The following is a 15,737-nucleotide window of genomic DNA, read 5'->3' on the forward strand; positions in this document are numbered from 1 at the left end:
GGACTATGGGTATGCACCACCATGCCTGGGTAATTTTTGTATTTTTAGTAGAAACGGGGTTTCGTCTTATTGACCAGGCTGGTCTCAATCTCCTGACCTCGTGATCCACCCACCACAGCCTCCCAAAGTGCTGGGATTAAAGGCTTAGGAATGATTTTTAATTTCTTCATATGAGTTCAGTATTGGACTCTGATGGCTGAAGCCTCTTCCTAATAAGGTTATTTATGAATGGTAGGTTCACCATTTCTACTGGAGACGCTTCTCTGTGAGAGAGAAGCCTAAAAAAAAAAAAAAGAAGAAAGAAAGAAATGGTTTGTATAGATGCTCTGCTTTTTTAATTATACGAGTTATTTCTAGAGATTTCAGGGGCATATTTGTCCCAGTTTGAGTCAGGATCCGATGAGAACAGGGCTAAAAGGGTGTTGGGAAAGGAGCAGTGCTAGGCTGGGGACAAACCCAAGCTGAGGGAACTTGATGAACAGCAGAAAAGCAAAGCCAGGCTCAGGCAGATGGGGCTGGTCTTTTGCAAGGCCGCTGCTGCTGACCCGAAGGAGGTAAAATGAGTGTGCTCTCTTCATCGAAAACACCAGGTCCCCCTCTTCCCCTCACCTTGTGGCCTTCTGTGTCTGCCTCCTTCACTTAATATCATGTGGTTAAGGCTCCCCCTTGTTTTTAAAAATTTTTTGTTCTTTTTTCTTTGGAGGCCACCATGCCTGCCAACGACCCCCCCACCCACCGGCCCTCCCCGCCAGCCCCCGCCCACCGCTTTTTTTTTTTTTTTTTTTTTTTTTTTTTTGAGACAGTCTTGCTCTGTCGCCAGGCGCCAGGCTGGAGTACAGTGGCACGATCTCAGCTCACTGCAACCTCCGCCCCCTGGGTTCAAGCAATTCTCCTGCCTCAGCCTCCTGGGTAGCTGGGACTACAGGTGCACGCCACCACGCCCAGCTACTTTTTTTTTGTATTTTTTAGTAGAGACGGGGTTTCACCATGTTGACCAGGATGGTCTCGATCTCTTGACCTTGTGATCCGCCCACCTTGGCCTCCCAAAGGGCTGGGATTACAGGCTTCAGCCACTGTGCCCGGCCTCTTTTTTTTTTTTTTTTTTTTTTTTTTTTTTTTTGAGACGGAGTTTCGCTCTTGTTACCCAGGCTGGAGTGCAATGGCGCGATCTCGGCTCACCGCAACCTCCGCCTCCCGGGTTCAGGCAATTCTCCTGCCTCAGCCTCCTGAGTAGCTGGGATTACAGGCATGCGCCACCACGCCCAGCTATTTTTTTTTTTGTATTTTTAGTAGAGACGGGGTTTCACCATGTTGACCAGGATGGTCTCGATCTCTTGACCTCGTGATCCACCCGCCTCGGCCTCCCAAAGTGCTGGGATTACAGGCTTGAGCCACCGCGCCCGGCTTTTTTTTTTTTTTTTTTTTTTTTTAATGAGACAGAGTTTTGCTCTTGTTACCCAGGCTGGAGTGCAATGGCGCGATCTCGGCTCACCGCAACCTCCGCCTCCTGGGTTCAGGCAATTCTCCTGCCTCAGCCTCCTGAGTAGCTGGGATTACAGGCACGCGCCACCATGCCCAGCTAATTTTTTGTATTTTTGGTAGAGACGGGGTTTCACCATGTTGACCAGGATGGTCTCGATCTCTTGACCTCGTGATCCACCCGCCTCGGCCTCCCAAAGTGCTGGGATTACAGGCTTGAGCCACCGCGCCCGGCTTTTTTTTTTTTTTTTTTAATTTTTTGGAAACAGTCTTGCTCTGTCTCCCAGGCTGGAGTATAGCGGTAAAATCTCAACTCACTGACCCTCAGCCTCCCAGGCTTAAGCAGTCCTCCCACGTCAGCCTCCCAAGCAGCTGGGACTACAAGCATGTGCCACCACACCCAGCTAATTTCTGTATTTTTTGTGGAGGCAGAGTTTTGCTGTGTTGCCCAGACTGGTCTTGAACCCCTGAGCTCAAGCTATCCATCCACCTTTCAGCCTCCCAAAGTTATAGGATTACAGGTGTGAGCCACTTCGCCCAATCTTGATTTTTCAGTTCACTTGATGACTTCTTAGTAGATCGTTGTGTGAAAGTGGGCCCCCTCAGCTTCCAAAGTTGGAAAAGCTGGCCTGTGTGGGAGTGATGAAGCAACAGCGTAATGGCTTTGGCTTCAGATATGGACTCTGGAGCCAGATATTCAGGATGAAATCTTACCTTTGCAACTTGCTGGCAGTAAGACCTTGCATAAATTAGTCGACCTCTCTTCTCTTCAACTTCCTCATCTATAAAATGGAAATAATCATAATAGTACCACTTTATAGAGTTGTTATAAGAATTAATTGAGCTGCCGGGCGCGGTGGCTCAAGCCTGTAATCCCAGCGCTTTGGGAGGCCGAGGCGGTTGGATCACGAGGTCGAGAGATCGAGACCATCCTGGTCAACAAGGTGAAACCCCGTCTCTACTAAAAATACAAAAAGTTAGCTGGGCATGGTGGTGCGTGCCTGTAATCCCAGCTACTTAGGAGGCTGAGGCAGGAGAATTGCCTGAGCCCAGGAGGCGGAGGTTGCGGTGAGCCGAGATCGCGCCATTGCACTCCAGCCTGGGTAACAAGGGTGAAACTCCGTCTCAAAAAAAAAAAAAAAAAAAAAGAATTAATTGAGCTTATCTATGAAAAGCATTTAGAATGTATAGGTTATAAAAGCTCAATATTTATTAGTTATTATTGTTATTAACATGCCCTTACAAATATATATATTTTTTCCCTCCCCATTCTCCCTATTTAGTTACATATGTTTTGTAAAATCAGCATTCAGTGTTTATATTACTATGACTGTAACTGTTATCTAGTCTATGATCATACTTCCTTTCTCATTTTAATTTTAGTTTTCTCTGAAGTTCCTAAGTGTCTCATGTTTACATCTGTTACTTTTCTATGAACCTATCATTAATTAATCCCTGTTCCTTGCTGAAAGTTTATAAATCTCATAAAAGGTTCAAACACATCAGGTAATCTAACAGCTTCATCTTCTCGGAGGCATGTCTCCCATAGCCTTCATCCACTGCTCTTGTCTGAACTAGTTACTTCTAAGCCTACTGCAAGATTTAAGAACAGAGCACTTAAAAGCTGATGATACTCTGTGTACAAGTACTTATTTATGGACTAGTGGACTTTATAATAGGGTGATGATCTGGCCAGGTGATTTCATTGGGAGACTCCATGCTGTAACTATCTTGAAGTCTTTGGTGGGGGGCTTGGCAGAAAAGAATCTTAGTCTTGGCCAGGTACAGTGGCTCACGCCTGTAATCCTAGTACTTTGGGAGGCCAAGGTGGGTGGATCACCTGAGGTCAGGAGCTTGAGACCAGCCTGGCAAACATGGTGAACCCCCCTACACTAAAAATACAAAAAAATTAGCTGGCATGGTGGCAGGCATCTGTAGTCCCAGCTACTCAGGAGGCTAAGGTAGGAGAATTGCTAGAAGCCTGGAGTTGTAGGTTGCGATGAGCCAAGTTCATACCATTGTACTCCAGCCTGGGCAACAGAGCAAGACTCTGTCTCAAAAAAAAAAAAAAAAAAAAAAAAATAGAATCAGTCTCCCATAGAGGATAGAAGCCTGGCTGGAGGGTAGGTTCTAGAAGATAAGTAGAAGGAGGATGGAGGTCTCACCATTCAGTATGTAGACTTTCACTTATCCTTCTGTTGGTTAGTTTGTTTTCTGAGACCGAGTCTGCTCTGTCCCGGGCTGGAGTACAGTGGCGCCATCTCAGCTCACTGCACATCCACCTTCCAAGTTCAATAGATTCTCCTGCCTCAGCCTCTGAGTAGCTGGGATTACAGGCATGTGCTGCCACAGCCTGCTAATTTTTTGTATTTTTAATAGAAATGAGGTTTCTCCGGGCCCGGTGGCTCAAGCCTGTAATCCTAGCACTTTGGGAGGCCGAGGTGGGTGGATCACGAGGTCGAGAGATCGAGACCATCCTGGTCAACCTGGTGAAACCCCGTCTCTACTAAAAATACAAAAAATTAGCTGGGCATGGTGGCACGTGCCTGTAATCCCAGCTACTCAGGAGGCTGAGGCAGGAGAATTGCCTGAACCCAGGAGGTGGAAGCTGCGGTGAGCCGAGATCGCGCCATTGCACTCCAGCCTGGGTAACAAGAGCGAAACTCTGTCTCAAAAAAAAAAAAAAAAAAAAGAAATGAGGTTTCACCATGTTAGCCAGGCTGGTCTCAAACTCCTGACTTCAGGTGATCTGCCCACCTCAACCTCCCAAAGTGCTGGGATTACAGGCATGAGCCACTGCGCCCGGCCTATCATCCTGTTTTTACCATGGCACTCTCATCTGTGTCTGTATCTAATGTCTACCTATCCAGAGTCTCTCTGGTAGGACCCTCCAAAGAGTAAACACTCCAGGCTTCTGTTGGTTGGGCGGAGCAGTCACCTGGATGCAGAGAGTAGTAGAAGAGGGCTCGGGGGACTTGATTTCTACTCAGACATACTCTCAACCAGGGCTTCTGTTCACCCTGATTTTAAGAGGGATGGTGCCATTAACTCCTGAAATTTTCTGAGATTCTGTGGTACATTAGGCTTGCTTCTGGAACTCTTAGGTTTAATGAATCAATTTATCATCCAGACCAGGACACTTTTGAGAGTGAAAGAGATGCTATTAATAATTATTACCAGGGCATCAGGCGTAAAATGTGTATTATCCTGGGCAAAGCAGGACTGTGACCCTAGGCGTCATCCGACTACTTTCTAGCATCAAAACTTTTGTTGCTATTGTCTTGTTAGTTCTTTTCGCTCTGGTAACTTAAAGATGCCATTTTTTTTTATCCCTCTACGTAATTTTAGTGGGGTTTCAAGAGAGAGCAGTGATGTGTGCATGTGTTCAATCCGCCAGCTTTCAGGAGGCAGGCTTCATTCTTCCCTCTTTATCAATGGAGAATGTAGGTATGAAGTGGATGTGTGACTGTAATCAGAGTTCTTTGGTTTTAAGCAAAAGAAACCTTGTTGAAACAAGCTTAAGCAAAGGGAACTTTAGCCTGTTGCATCCAAACAAGGGCTGAACAACCACGTTGTGGGAAAAGCAGAGAGAGCTGGTAGGTGGGTCAGCGACTCCGAATCACAAACTGAAAAACTCCATCTCTTGTCCATGCTACTCTTTCATTTCAGCTTCAGTCCCCTGTCCTGGAATCCAGCTTTCTTCCTGTGGCAGCAACATGACCACTGATGGTGGCCCATCAGAAAGATTGCCTTTCTAGACCCAAATGCAAAAATTCTGGATAGGAGACTTAATGTTTCAACTAAGACCACATGTTCATCCCCAGATCAGCCAACTTGGCTTGGCCAAGTGTGGTGTGTGGGGTTGCTGTCTTGTGTAAAATCACATTCAGCCTCCAGCATAGCCATTTGTGCAAAGTCAGGTCTAGGACTAGGGAATAATCCCATAGATTTCCTCAACAGTAACTTGGCCAAATCCACATGATGTTAGTGATGGGCTTGAAAAGTAAAGCTGAAAAGATGAGGACTCAGTACCTTATTGGGATTGCTAAACTATAAAAGTTCAACTTTTGCTAGTGATGACATAGGGGACAGTGTGGAAACTCTAACATTTAAAACTATTCCCTGGGGCCGGGTGCAGTGGCTCAAGCCTGTAATCCCAGCACTTTGGGAGGCCAAGGCGGGTGGATCACAAGGTCAAGAGATCGAGACTATCCTGGTCAACATGGTGAAACCCTGTCTCTACTAAAAATACGAAAAATTAGCTGGGCATGGTGGTACGTGCCTGTAATCCCAGCTACTCAGGAGGCTGAGGCAGGAGAATTGCCTGAACCCAGGAGGCGGAGGTTGCGGTGAGCCGAGATTGTGCCATTGCACTCCAGCCTGGGTAACAAGAGCAAAACTCCATCTCAAAAAAAAAAAAAACAAAAAACACTATTCCCTTTCTGCCTCTTATGCAAAATTATTTGCATAGATCTGCATGTGTTAGAACTTGGTTTGTCTTCCTCTTCTGCATCAGGCTTACAATAGTTTTATTTTCTGTAGCACAACTTTTGCTTTACTCTTCTGATTGCTATTTAAAATGGCCAAGATTCTCTATTTAAACATTTAATGTCACAGAATTTTAGGATGTTAGAAGTGGAAGAGGACTTAGACTATTTATATTTCACAGAAATTTCTCCGGCACACTAAATTCATTAGTTGCTCCTTTGAAATAAGGTCTTCCTGATCAAATAAGTTTAGAAAATGCTGTATATACAACCAGACATTCTCCTCTTGGAGACTCGGTGCATGTTAGCCTATTAAGAAGTCTGAGACCTCCTGTAGCAAAGAAAACTAACAATTTCCTAAATTCATTTACCAGGGAACCTTTTTTTCTCATAAGCAGGCCACGTAATAATGTTCCATGGAAGATACTTTGGGAAATAATGCAACTGTCTTATTTTATGAATTAGGTAACTAAAGCTCGTAAAGAGACAATGGTTTGTAATTTTCCAAAGTTAATGCCAGGAAACATTAGCACTCATTAGCAACATGTTATCAGTTGTTACTGGTAACTTACCTTGGCCAAGTACCAGTGAAATAGAGTATCTTCTCTCTTCTTCCTCTTCTTCAATTCACTCTTTTGTCTTGTTCATCTGGAAGAATGTTTGATTATCCATGATATTTTAGGTAACATCATTAAGGTGAGTTAGAACACAAATTAAGCACCAGGTTTGGGAAAGTCTACTCCATTAGCCTCCTTCTGTACATCAGACCCAATGTACTTTTATTATAACAAATTATTATAACAAATATTTTGTAGTAGTCTATTTATTTTCCCAAAATAAAATGTATAGCTGCCGGGCACGGTGGCTCAAGCCTGTAATCCCAGCACTTTGGGAGGCTGAGACGGGTGGATCACGAGGTCAAGAGAGCGAGACCATCCTGATCAACATGGTGAAACCCCGTCTCTACTAAAAATACAAAAATTAGCTGGGCATGGTGGCACGTGCCTGTAATCCCAGCCACTCAGGAGGCTGAGGCAGGAGAATTGCCTGAACCCAGGAGGCGGAGGTTGCGGTGAGCCGAGATTGCGCCATTGCACTCCAGCCTGGGTAACAAAAGCAAAACTCTGTCTCAAAAAAAAAAAAATTTATAGCTTAACCTACATACTATTTTAAAAATCAACATCATGCCCAATTAATTGTAATATGAAGAAGAAATAAAAGGATAATCATTTATAATAAAATATTATGCATTTTAATGTGTAACTGTCCAGGCTAACTTTAAGACATTATAATGAACTGTTCAGTTGCTTTTATATAGAGAGTGACCATGAACGTAACTGCTACAAATGCAAGTTGATTCAGGTGTCTTATACTGGCAACTCAGGAGTACCATGAGAGACACTGAATAGCCTGATTTTCGAAAATGGTAAATTACTCTTTGTAGAATCTCAAAGAAATAAAAATATTCTCTCAGTTTATATGGTAGTTGTGTTTCTGAAAAATAGAGTATAAATTAAAACTAAACAAAAACACTTTTATTTAGGCATTTACTATATGACAGTACTTACATCTGTGTGCTTTACATTAATTAATTCACCCAATCCTCATAGTAATCCCACTTCAGTATGATTACTATCTGTATTATTTTCTTTTATTTATGGGCAGCTTCCTAAGCCAAATAGACTCAGAGAATTCTACTATCCCTATTTTAAATATGAAGAGACTAAGATGAAGAAGTAAGTAACTTGTTCAACAACCATTAAGTAGCAGGCAGTAGATGAACCCAGGCAGTGCCACTCCAGAGCTCACACACACATCTTCTACATCCCTGTCACCTGAAGGACTCCAATACTGAGTCACCTGGGCATTCCCTGCACAGATCATGGCCAACAGAAAGCTGGTTCTGATCCCAGAAACCATGGTATCCAAAAGGAAAAGGGGCCAGACCACATCCCTTTGGCATATTGACTGCCAGCCCAGGAGAATGATGAGACAGTGACGGGAAAGTGTTCGGGTGCCCAGGTTTCCTGACCTCCCAGGACCTGCCAGCGGGAGCTCTGTAAGAGAGTAAAAGCAGGAAACAGCTTGGCTTCTGTTTTGGCCCTTCCTCATGCTGCCCTACCTCTTGCCAAAAGCACAGTCCAACCACTGACTATGCCATCCAGCAACTTCCCATACTGTACACAGAACTGAAAAAAGCAGGAGGCAGAGAAAGAGACCAGACACCTTCAGGGCTGCCAAGCAGGGGAGTCAGTCCTGGGACTTCCTCCTTTCCTACAACCTGATTCAGGGATTATTTCTTCCCAGAGAGTGATTATGCTCATAATCAGATGGGCCTATGGGTTGCCAACCCCAATTATCTTTCCTCTATCCTCTGAAAGGGAGGAGTTCTGACTAAGTGTACCCTCCTTGGGGTGATACACGATGACAGTCTGGATTGATGCTCTGAGGTCTGTTCCAGCTGATTACTCATCACCCCATGGATTGTTTGCTGACAGCAAATCTGTGCCAAATAAATTCCATGTCCTCCAATGTTTGATACTTAATAGTAATGTAACTAACCCTGATTAAGGGTTTATTGTCTGCCAGTCAGATCGCTAAATACTTTATCTCACTGAGTCCCCCTAACAACCTTGTGAGAGACATATGCTTATTAACTCTATTTGATTATCACTATTAACTGTTTCTTATCTAACATATAAGAAAATTCAGTTCCAGAGGTTTATATTCAGATGCCACACAGCCAGTAAGCAAGAGAATTGAACGCAAACCCAGGCTGTCTTATTGCCAGCTTGGCTGTTCTGAAGGAACTAATTAGAACTGGCTTGAGATTACACTTGAGGAAGAAGTGAAGTGTTACAGTGTATTAGGACAAACCTGGGTTCCTGGGACTTCTGCTTCCTTAACCACTGGACTTTTCTACTCTTTTTTTTTTTTTTTTTTTTGAGGCGGAGTTTTACTCTTGTCATCCAGGCTGGAGTACAATGACATGATCTAGGCTCACTGCAACCTCCACCTTGCCAGTTTTGGTGATTCTCTTGCCTCAGCCTCCTGAGCAGCTGGGATTACAGGCGTATGCGCTACCACATTGGCTAATTTTTGTATTTTTTAGTAGAGACAAGGTTTTACCATTTTGGCCAGGCTGGTCTCAAACTCCTGACCTTGTGATCCATCTGCCTTGGCCTCCCAAAGTCCTAGGATTACAGGTGTGAGTCACCGTGCCTGGCCACTTTTCTACTCTTTAATTCTCCTTGGTTGCGGGTATTTATTTCCCCAGGGATGGTAAGGGAACTGCAGCTAGAGGGATCTTCCTGAGGTACAAATCTGCTGAAGTCTCGTCCCAACTAATAATTTTTCAGTTGTTTCTTCTGGTCTGTCAGATGAAGATCAAACCTTTTGTATGACATACAAGGCCCTTTGTAATCTAGACCCACCTGCCTTCTATCACTTTCTGTCCCATGCTTGCCTTATGCCCTGAGAAGCTCATGGCAGCCCCAGAATACTCTGCCGTCCTGCTTCCTGCCTCCACATCTTGGTCCATATTGTTTCTTATGCCTCAGATGCCTTCTTTCCCCAACCTATCCATCCGATGAGTTTGTATTAATCCTATGGGACTCTACTACATGTTATATGCTTTGTGTAAAGTCTTTTTTTTTTTTTAAGTTTTAATTAAAGAGTAATAGAAATTGGGTCCCACCAAGCTGTTCTTGAACTCCTGGGCTCAAGTGATCTGCCTACTCACCCTCCCAAAGCTCTAGGATTACAGGTGTGAGCCACTGCACCCAGCCTCCATTCACTTTTATATTCCCCAAAGCTAGCACATTGCCTTGTTTATAAGTGAATGAAATCATTTCTGTAAGAGGCATGACCAGCTTGGGCAACCACATCTCTACTAAAAATAAAAAATTTAGCTTAGTATAATGGTGCATGCCTGTAGTGCCAGCTATTCTGGAAACTGAGACGAGAAGATCACATGAACCCAGGAGTTCAAGGCTACAGTGAATTATCATTGTGCCACTGCACTCCACCCCAGGCAACAGAGCAAGATTCTGTCTCTAAAAAAATAAAAAATAAATTAAAAAACAAAGTAGCATAGAACATTGCTCTAAAATTTCTTGGTACCTACCTTTGCAATAAATGACTTCTTAGATCTTAAACTGTGAATTCTGGGACTTCTAAAATCTAGTTTCGGGTTTCCCAAGAGCTAAAGTTGTCTGAACAAGTTTTCTTAAGGTCTCTTAAGAAGGGAATTATGCCTCCTTACTTGGAAACACCTACCGGGTTTTTTTGTTGTTGCAGTTGGGTAGACTTCTATCTCCAAATCAGCTGGGTGAAGGAGTCCTGAGGCAGTATGACAGAATGAGTACTGATGTGGCCGGGCGCGGTGGCTCAAGCCTGTAATCCCAGCACTTTGGGTGGCCGAGGCGGGTGGATCACGAGGTCGAGAGATCGAGACCATCCTGGTCAACATGGTGAAACGCTGTCTCTACTAAAAATACAAAAAACTAGCTGGGCATGGTGGCACATGCCTGTAATCCCAGCTACTCAGGAGGCTGAGGCAGGAGAGTTGCTTGAACCCAGGAGGTGGAGGTTGCGGTGAGCCGAGATCGCGCCATTGCACTCCATCCTGGGTAACAAGAGCGAAACTCCGTCTCAAAAAAAAAAAAATGAGTACTGATGTTCGTGTCACTCTGCTTTTCAAAATTTTGTTCCTCCTGTAATCCCAGCACTCTAGGAGGCCAAGGCAGGTAGATCACCTGGTTTGAGACCATCCTGGCCAAATTAGTGAAACCATCTCTGCTAAAAATAGTGCTCCTGGCCCTATAGCTGTACTTTTCTGGTGTGGGTTGGGGTTGTTTTTTCCAGTCTGGTACATGCCATGCATATACGTATAATGCACATAATACAGACCCTTACCAGAGCCTCTGATATGTCAGGGACTCGGTTTTTTGGCCTTTGGTCCTACCGTAGCCCCTTATGTTCCTGAAGCATCTTGCATACAGCATTGAATTTCAGTGAGCAGATGCCCTAAGGACTGCGGTCTGCACTTCTGCTATCTGCAGAGGCATGACCTGAGGCCATGTGACCAGGGCAAGCCTGAGGTAAGTCAGGGTGCCCTAAAGCAAGCTGGCATCCTAAAGGAAGCCCAAACCTTGAAGTCAGCCACCAGCCCATCTGTTGCTTGCCCTCTTCTCTCACCAGCCAGGCACCATCCAAATAAACAACTTCGATGGTGCAGGAGAAAGATCAAGTTCTCCTGCATATTGGATTTCCTAGTAATGCACATACGAAAAGCAAGGTTTGTGAACTTAAACCTGACAGATACAGATGTGAATTCTAGCTGTTTGTCCTTGAGCAAATCTGTAAACTTCCCTAAACTCCTATGCCCTAATTCATAACCTGGGGCTAATAATACATGTCTCATGGGGTTAAATGAGATAATGTGTCCAGGGCTTAGTATAAGACTGAAATGTAGTAAACACTCAATAAACAGTAGTAGTGAGCCTTTTTCAGATGCTATCTAATCCCACATGGGAAGCTTTCCATGCAGAAAGGAAATAGGACTGCAGTGCCCTCAGTAGGGTGCCTGGAGATCTTGAAGGACTGGAAACAGTGAAGCCTGTTCCCCCAGATGGGGTAATTGAGTACAGTTTGAAAGCTGGGGTTGTACTCACCTTCTCAGGACAATGCTTCCAGTCTCTTTTCTCAGAAGCAGTAGCCTGCTGCCTTTGCACATACTCCGACCATTTTCCGTGCTGCCTTTGTGCTATTTCAGGGCTTGTGGGGGTGTAGGAAAGCTGCTGCCTTTCTCAGGTTTCTATTTAAAGACTTTCTGAAACATTTTGCCACCGCTGCTCCTGCCACCATGGCTGCCACTCCTGTCCCAGCTGCAGGGAGCTGCATGGTCACTAATCCCTCCAGCCCCTGGGCAGCGTGCCTCAGCTCAGCATAAGCCAGCTGGGGAGCATCCACAGTTGTGTTGGGAGTTCTTTTTTGTTTAGGACCCCTGAGCTATCACCCCTCCCAAGGGTTAACTGCTACCCACCATCTTGGTCTTTGTCCCAAAACAGCCTAGCCTGTCCATGTCCCTGTAGCATTTTTGGCACTTGACCAGTTGACTATTTCTCCCTTATTCCTCAGTGCAAATCAAACATGATCCCCACCTCATCCCCTTTCTACCCCATCTCCAATTTCCACTTTAGATGCTCTACCCATTTAGCAGCCAGATCCAATCCAGAAAGGGTAAAAATGCCATTTATCTCTAGCACTAGCAGAGAAAAATACTTTTAAAATAAAAGTGTTTTGAAATGCTCAGTAACCTCCAGTTAATAATAATGCCACTGTGAACTTCTGTGTGTTTGAGATTCTCTATCTGTCAGGCATGGGTAGAAATCTCTTGGACATTAGTAATCCTGCCTTTCTTTACTGACCGTCCAGACACTTTCAATGAAGTGTCTCAAAAGGCTGGTCTTTCAGGTTTGAATTGGCCCTAATTTCTTTTTCATAGACCCATCAAAGTGAAAGTTTGGGTTTTATCAGGAAAGCATTCTTCTTCTTAAGGCCAGAGCTCCTCAATGAGGTCCAGATTGTCTACATCCATTCTGCTTCCACAATTTATTTGTTTCCTGCCCATTATCTTAGAGAGGCCACTCGTCTGGAAGACCTCGGAGTCTGGCTCCTTTCTACTTGCTTGGCAGAATTCTTCCTGATGCTTTCCATTCTGTGGCATAGCTTGATCAGAGCTTCCAGTGTGCCAGACACCAACATCATCTGACCCATTCTGACCCAGTACTGTGCTCAGACTACATTAAATTCATTTCCCCACATCCATGCCACCTCCCTGTTCTTCTCACTTCTCACTCTCCTTCATTTATTTATCTGCCCAGCCATTCTTCCTTTGACTTCTGCTCCCTATTCTTTGTTTTCAGAGATGTGTCTTTCCTCCTCCCATTTTTTTTTTTTTTGAGGGGGTGGACAGAGTCTTACTCTGTCACCCAGGATAGAGTGCAATGGTGTGGTCTCAGCTCACTGCAACCTCTGCCTCCCATGTTCAAGCAATTCTCCCACCTCAGCCTCCAGAGTAGCTGAGATTGCAGGAGCATGCCACCATACCACCTGACTAATTTTTGTATTTTTAGTAGAGACAGGGTTTCATGTTGGGATTTCCATGTTGGTCAGGCTGGTCTCGAACACCTGACCTCATGATCCGTCCGCCTCGGCCTTCCAAAGTGCTAGGATTACAGGCATAAGCCACCACACCTGGCCTCCCCCTCCTATTCTTATTCTTTGGTGGTAAACCCAATTTTTTCAATGTGGTGGTAATAATAACAATACTTTAAATTATTTATCACTTTGCTGATAATAGTAAAATACTCTCACAAACATTATCTCTTTTGATTCCCACAGTATGCTTGTAAGGTAGGTGGTTATATGTCTCATGCTCCCCACTCCATAGTAGGAAAAATAATAACCACTACTAATAATACTAATTATAGTACTGGGCAAAATGCAAGACCTTGTCTCTACGAAAAATTTATTTTTGTTTTTGAGATAGGGTTTTGCTCTGTTACCCAGGCTGGAATGCTGTAGTGCAATCATGGCTTACTATAGCCTCAACCACCCAGGCTCAAGTGATCTTCCCTCCTCAGCTTCCCAAGTAGCTGGGACCACAAACACACGACACCATGCTTGACTAATTCCTTTACTTTTTGTAGAACAGTCTTGCTCTGTTGCTCAGGCTGGCCTCAAACTCTCGGGCTTAAGCAATCCTCCCACCTCTACCTACCAAAGTATTGGGATTACAGGTATGAGCCACTGTGCCTGGCCTATAAAATTTTTTTTCTAAAAATTAGCTGAAGCTGGGCACGATGGCTCATGCCTGTAATTCCAGCACTTTGGGAGCCAAGGTGGGCAGATCACCTGAGGTCAGGAGTTTGAGACCATCCTGGACAACATAGTGAAACCCCATCTCTACTAAAAATACAAAAAAAAGTAGCCAGGTGTGGTAGCAGGTTCCTATAATCCCAGCTACTCAGGAGGCTGAAGCAGGAGAATCGCTTGAACCTGGCAACCAGGGAGGCAGAGATTGCAGTGAGCCGAGATTATGCCACTACACTCCAGCCTGGGTAACGAGCAAAACTGCATGTCAAAAAAATAATAATAATAAACAAAAAAAAAAATGGCCAGGCACAGTGGTTTACGCCTTTAATCCCACCACTTTGGGAGGCCAAGGCGGGCAGATCACAAGGTCAAGAGTTCAAGACCAGCCTGGCCAACATGGTGAAACCCCATCTCTACTAAAAATACAAAATTTAGCCAGCGGGGTGGTGGGCACCTGTAATCCCAACTACTCAGGAGGTTGAGGCAGGAGAATGGCTTGAACCCAGGAGGTAGAGGTTGCAGTGAGCTGAGACCGCACCATTGCACTCCAACTTGGTCCATAGAGTGAGTCTCTGTCTTAAAACAAAAACAAAAACCACCAACAACAAAAAACAAAGATCCAAGCACAAAGACTTGCAAATGCTGGGTGCTAAAGAAGTGATGGTTTGTCAGTGAAGATTGTGATCTCTTTGAGGGTCAGGACCGTGTCCATCCTGTAACTCTTACCTCACTGAGGCCTAGAAGAGAGCCTAACAGGTAGTAAATCTTTGAAGAATGAATGAATGGTAATGGTAGCTAATCCTTACCTAGTACTTACTGGCATATGCCAAGTATGATTTTAGGCATTTTATCTACATTAATTCAATCCCCACAACACAATTATCATTTCCAATTTGCCCAGGTTCACACAGCTGATAATGGGTAGATCCAGGATTCAAACTCTGGCAGCCTGACTCCAGAGTAGTGTTCTTTATTAATCATTATACTGTATGTCTCTCAAAGTGGTTGTTATTATTATTATTGAGACAAGGTATGTCTCTGTACCCAGGCTGGGGCACAGTGACACAATCATAGCTCACTGTATACAGCCTTGAAGCTCAGGTGATCCTCTTGCCTCAGCCTCCCAAGTAATTGAGACTACAGATATACGTTACCAAGCTCCGTTAAATTTTTTTTTTTTTTGACAGAGTCTCACTCTGTCACCAAGGCTGGAGTGCAGTGGCACAATCTCAACTCACTGCAACCTCTGCCTACCAGGTTCAAGCAATTCTTCTGCCTCAGCCTCCCGAGTAGCTGGGACTACAGGCATGTGCCACCACACCCCGCTAATTTTTGTATTTTTAGTAGAGACGGGGTTTCACCATATTCACCTGCAAGAATGATCCACCTGCCTCAGGTGATCCACCCGCTTCAGCCTCCCAAAGTGCTGGGATTATAGGCATGAGCCACTACACCCAGCCATGTGCTTGGATCTTTATATACATTAATTCTTACTGCAGCCTTCAGGATGAGGAGTTCTTGAACTAGCTGTGTTAACCTGGGCAAATTGGAAATGACAATTTTGTTGTGGGGATTGAGTTAATATAGACAAAATGCATAGAACCATACCTCACGTATACCAAGTACTGTGTAAGGATTCGCTACCATTGCCATTCAGGAGTCAAACTAATTCCCATTTTACAGATGAGATCACTGGGGTTCCAAGAAGTAAAGTAGGTTGTTCAAGATTCCCTAGCTAGTAATTGGGAGCTCCGAGGTCTACTTCACCTAGTTTGCCTCCTGACCATGAGGTTTAGTTCTGTGTGTCTGCATCCCCAGCAGGGTGTGAGCTCCTGAGCACAGAAGCCATTCAGCAGAATACTGAGTGAGCCTAGTCTCCTGCACACAATT

The 15,737-nt window shown here is 44.5% G+C and overlaps 1 protein-coding gene and 1 long non-coding RNA gene across 10 annotated transcripts in view; one reads left to right on the forward strand and one right to left on the reverse strand.

Annotated features, from left to right (window-relative positions):
* Window positions 1–15,737, forward strand: part of HAS3 (hyaluronan synthase 3) — a 113,182-nt gene that overhangs the window by 29,486 nt on the left and 67,959 nt on the right. The gene's annotated exons all lie outside the window — the stretch shown is intronic.
* Window positions 2,202–11,720, reverse strand: LOC141585577 (uncharacterized). The gene is made up of 3 exons (XR_012519112.1): window positions 11,642–11,720; window positions 6,539–6,614; window positions 2,202–2,261 (listed from the first exon to the last, which is right to left on the reverse strand). It is a non-coding gene; the product is annotated as an uncharacterized LOC141585577 (long non-coding RNA).

Source organism: Saimiri boliviensis, chromosome 1, assembly GCF_048565385.1.
Source record: "Saimiri boliviensis isolate mSaiBol1 chromosome 1, mSaiBol1.pri, whole genome shotgun sequence".
Lineage (NCBI taxonomy): Eukaryota > Metazoa > Chordata > Mammalia > Primates > Cebidae > Saimiri > Saimiri boliviensis.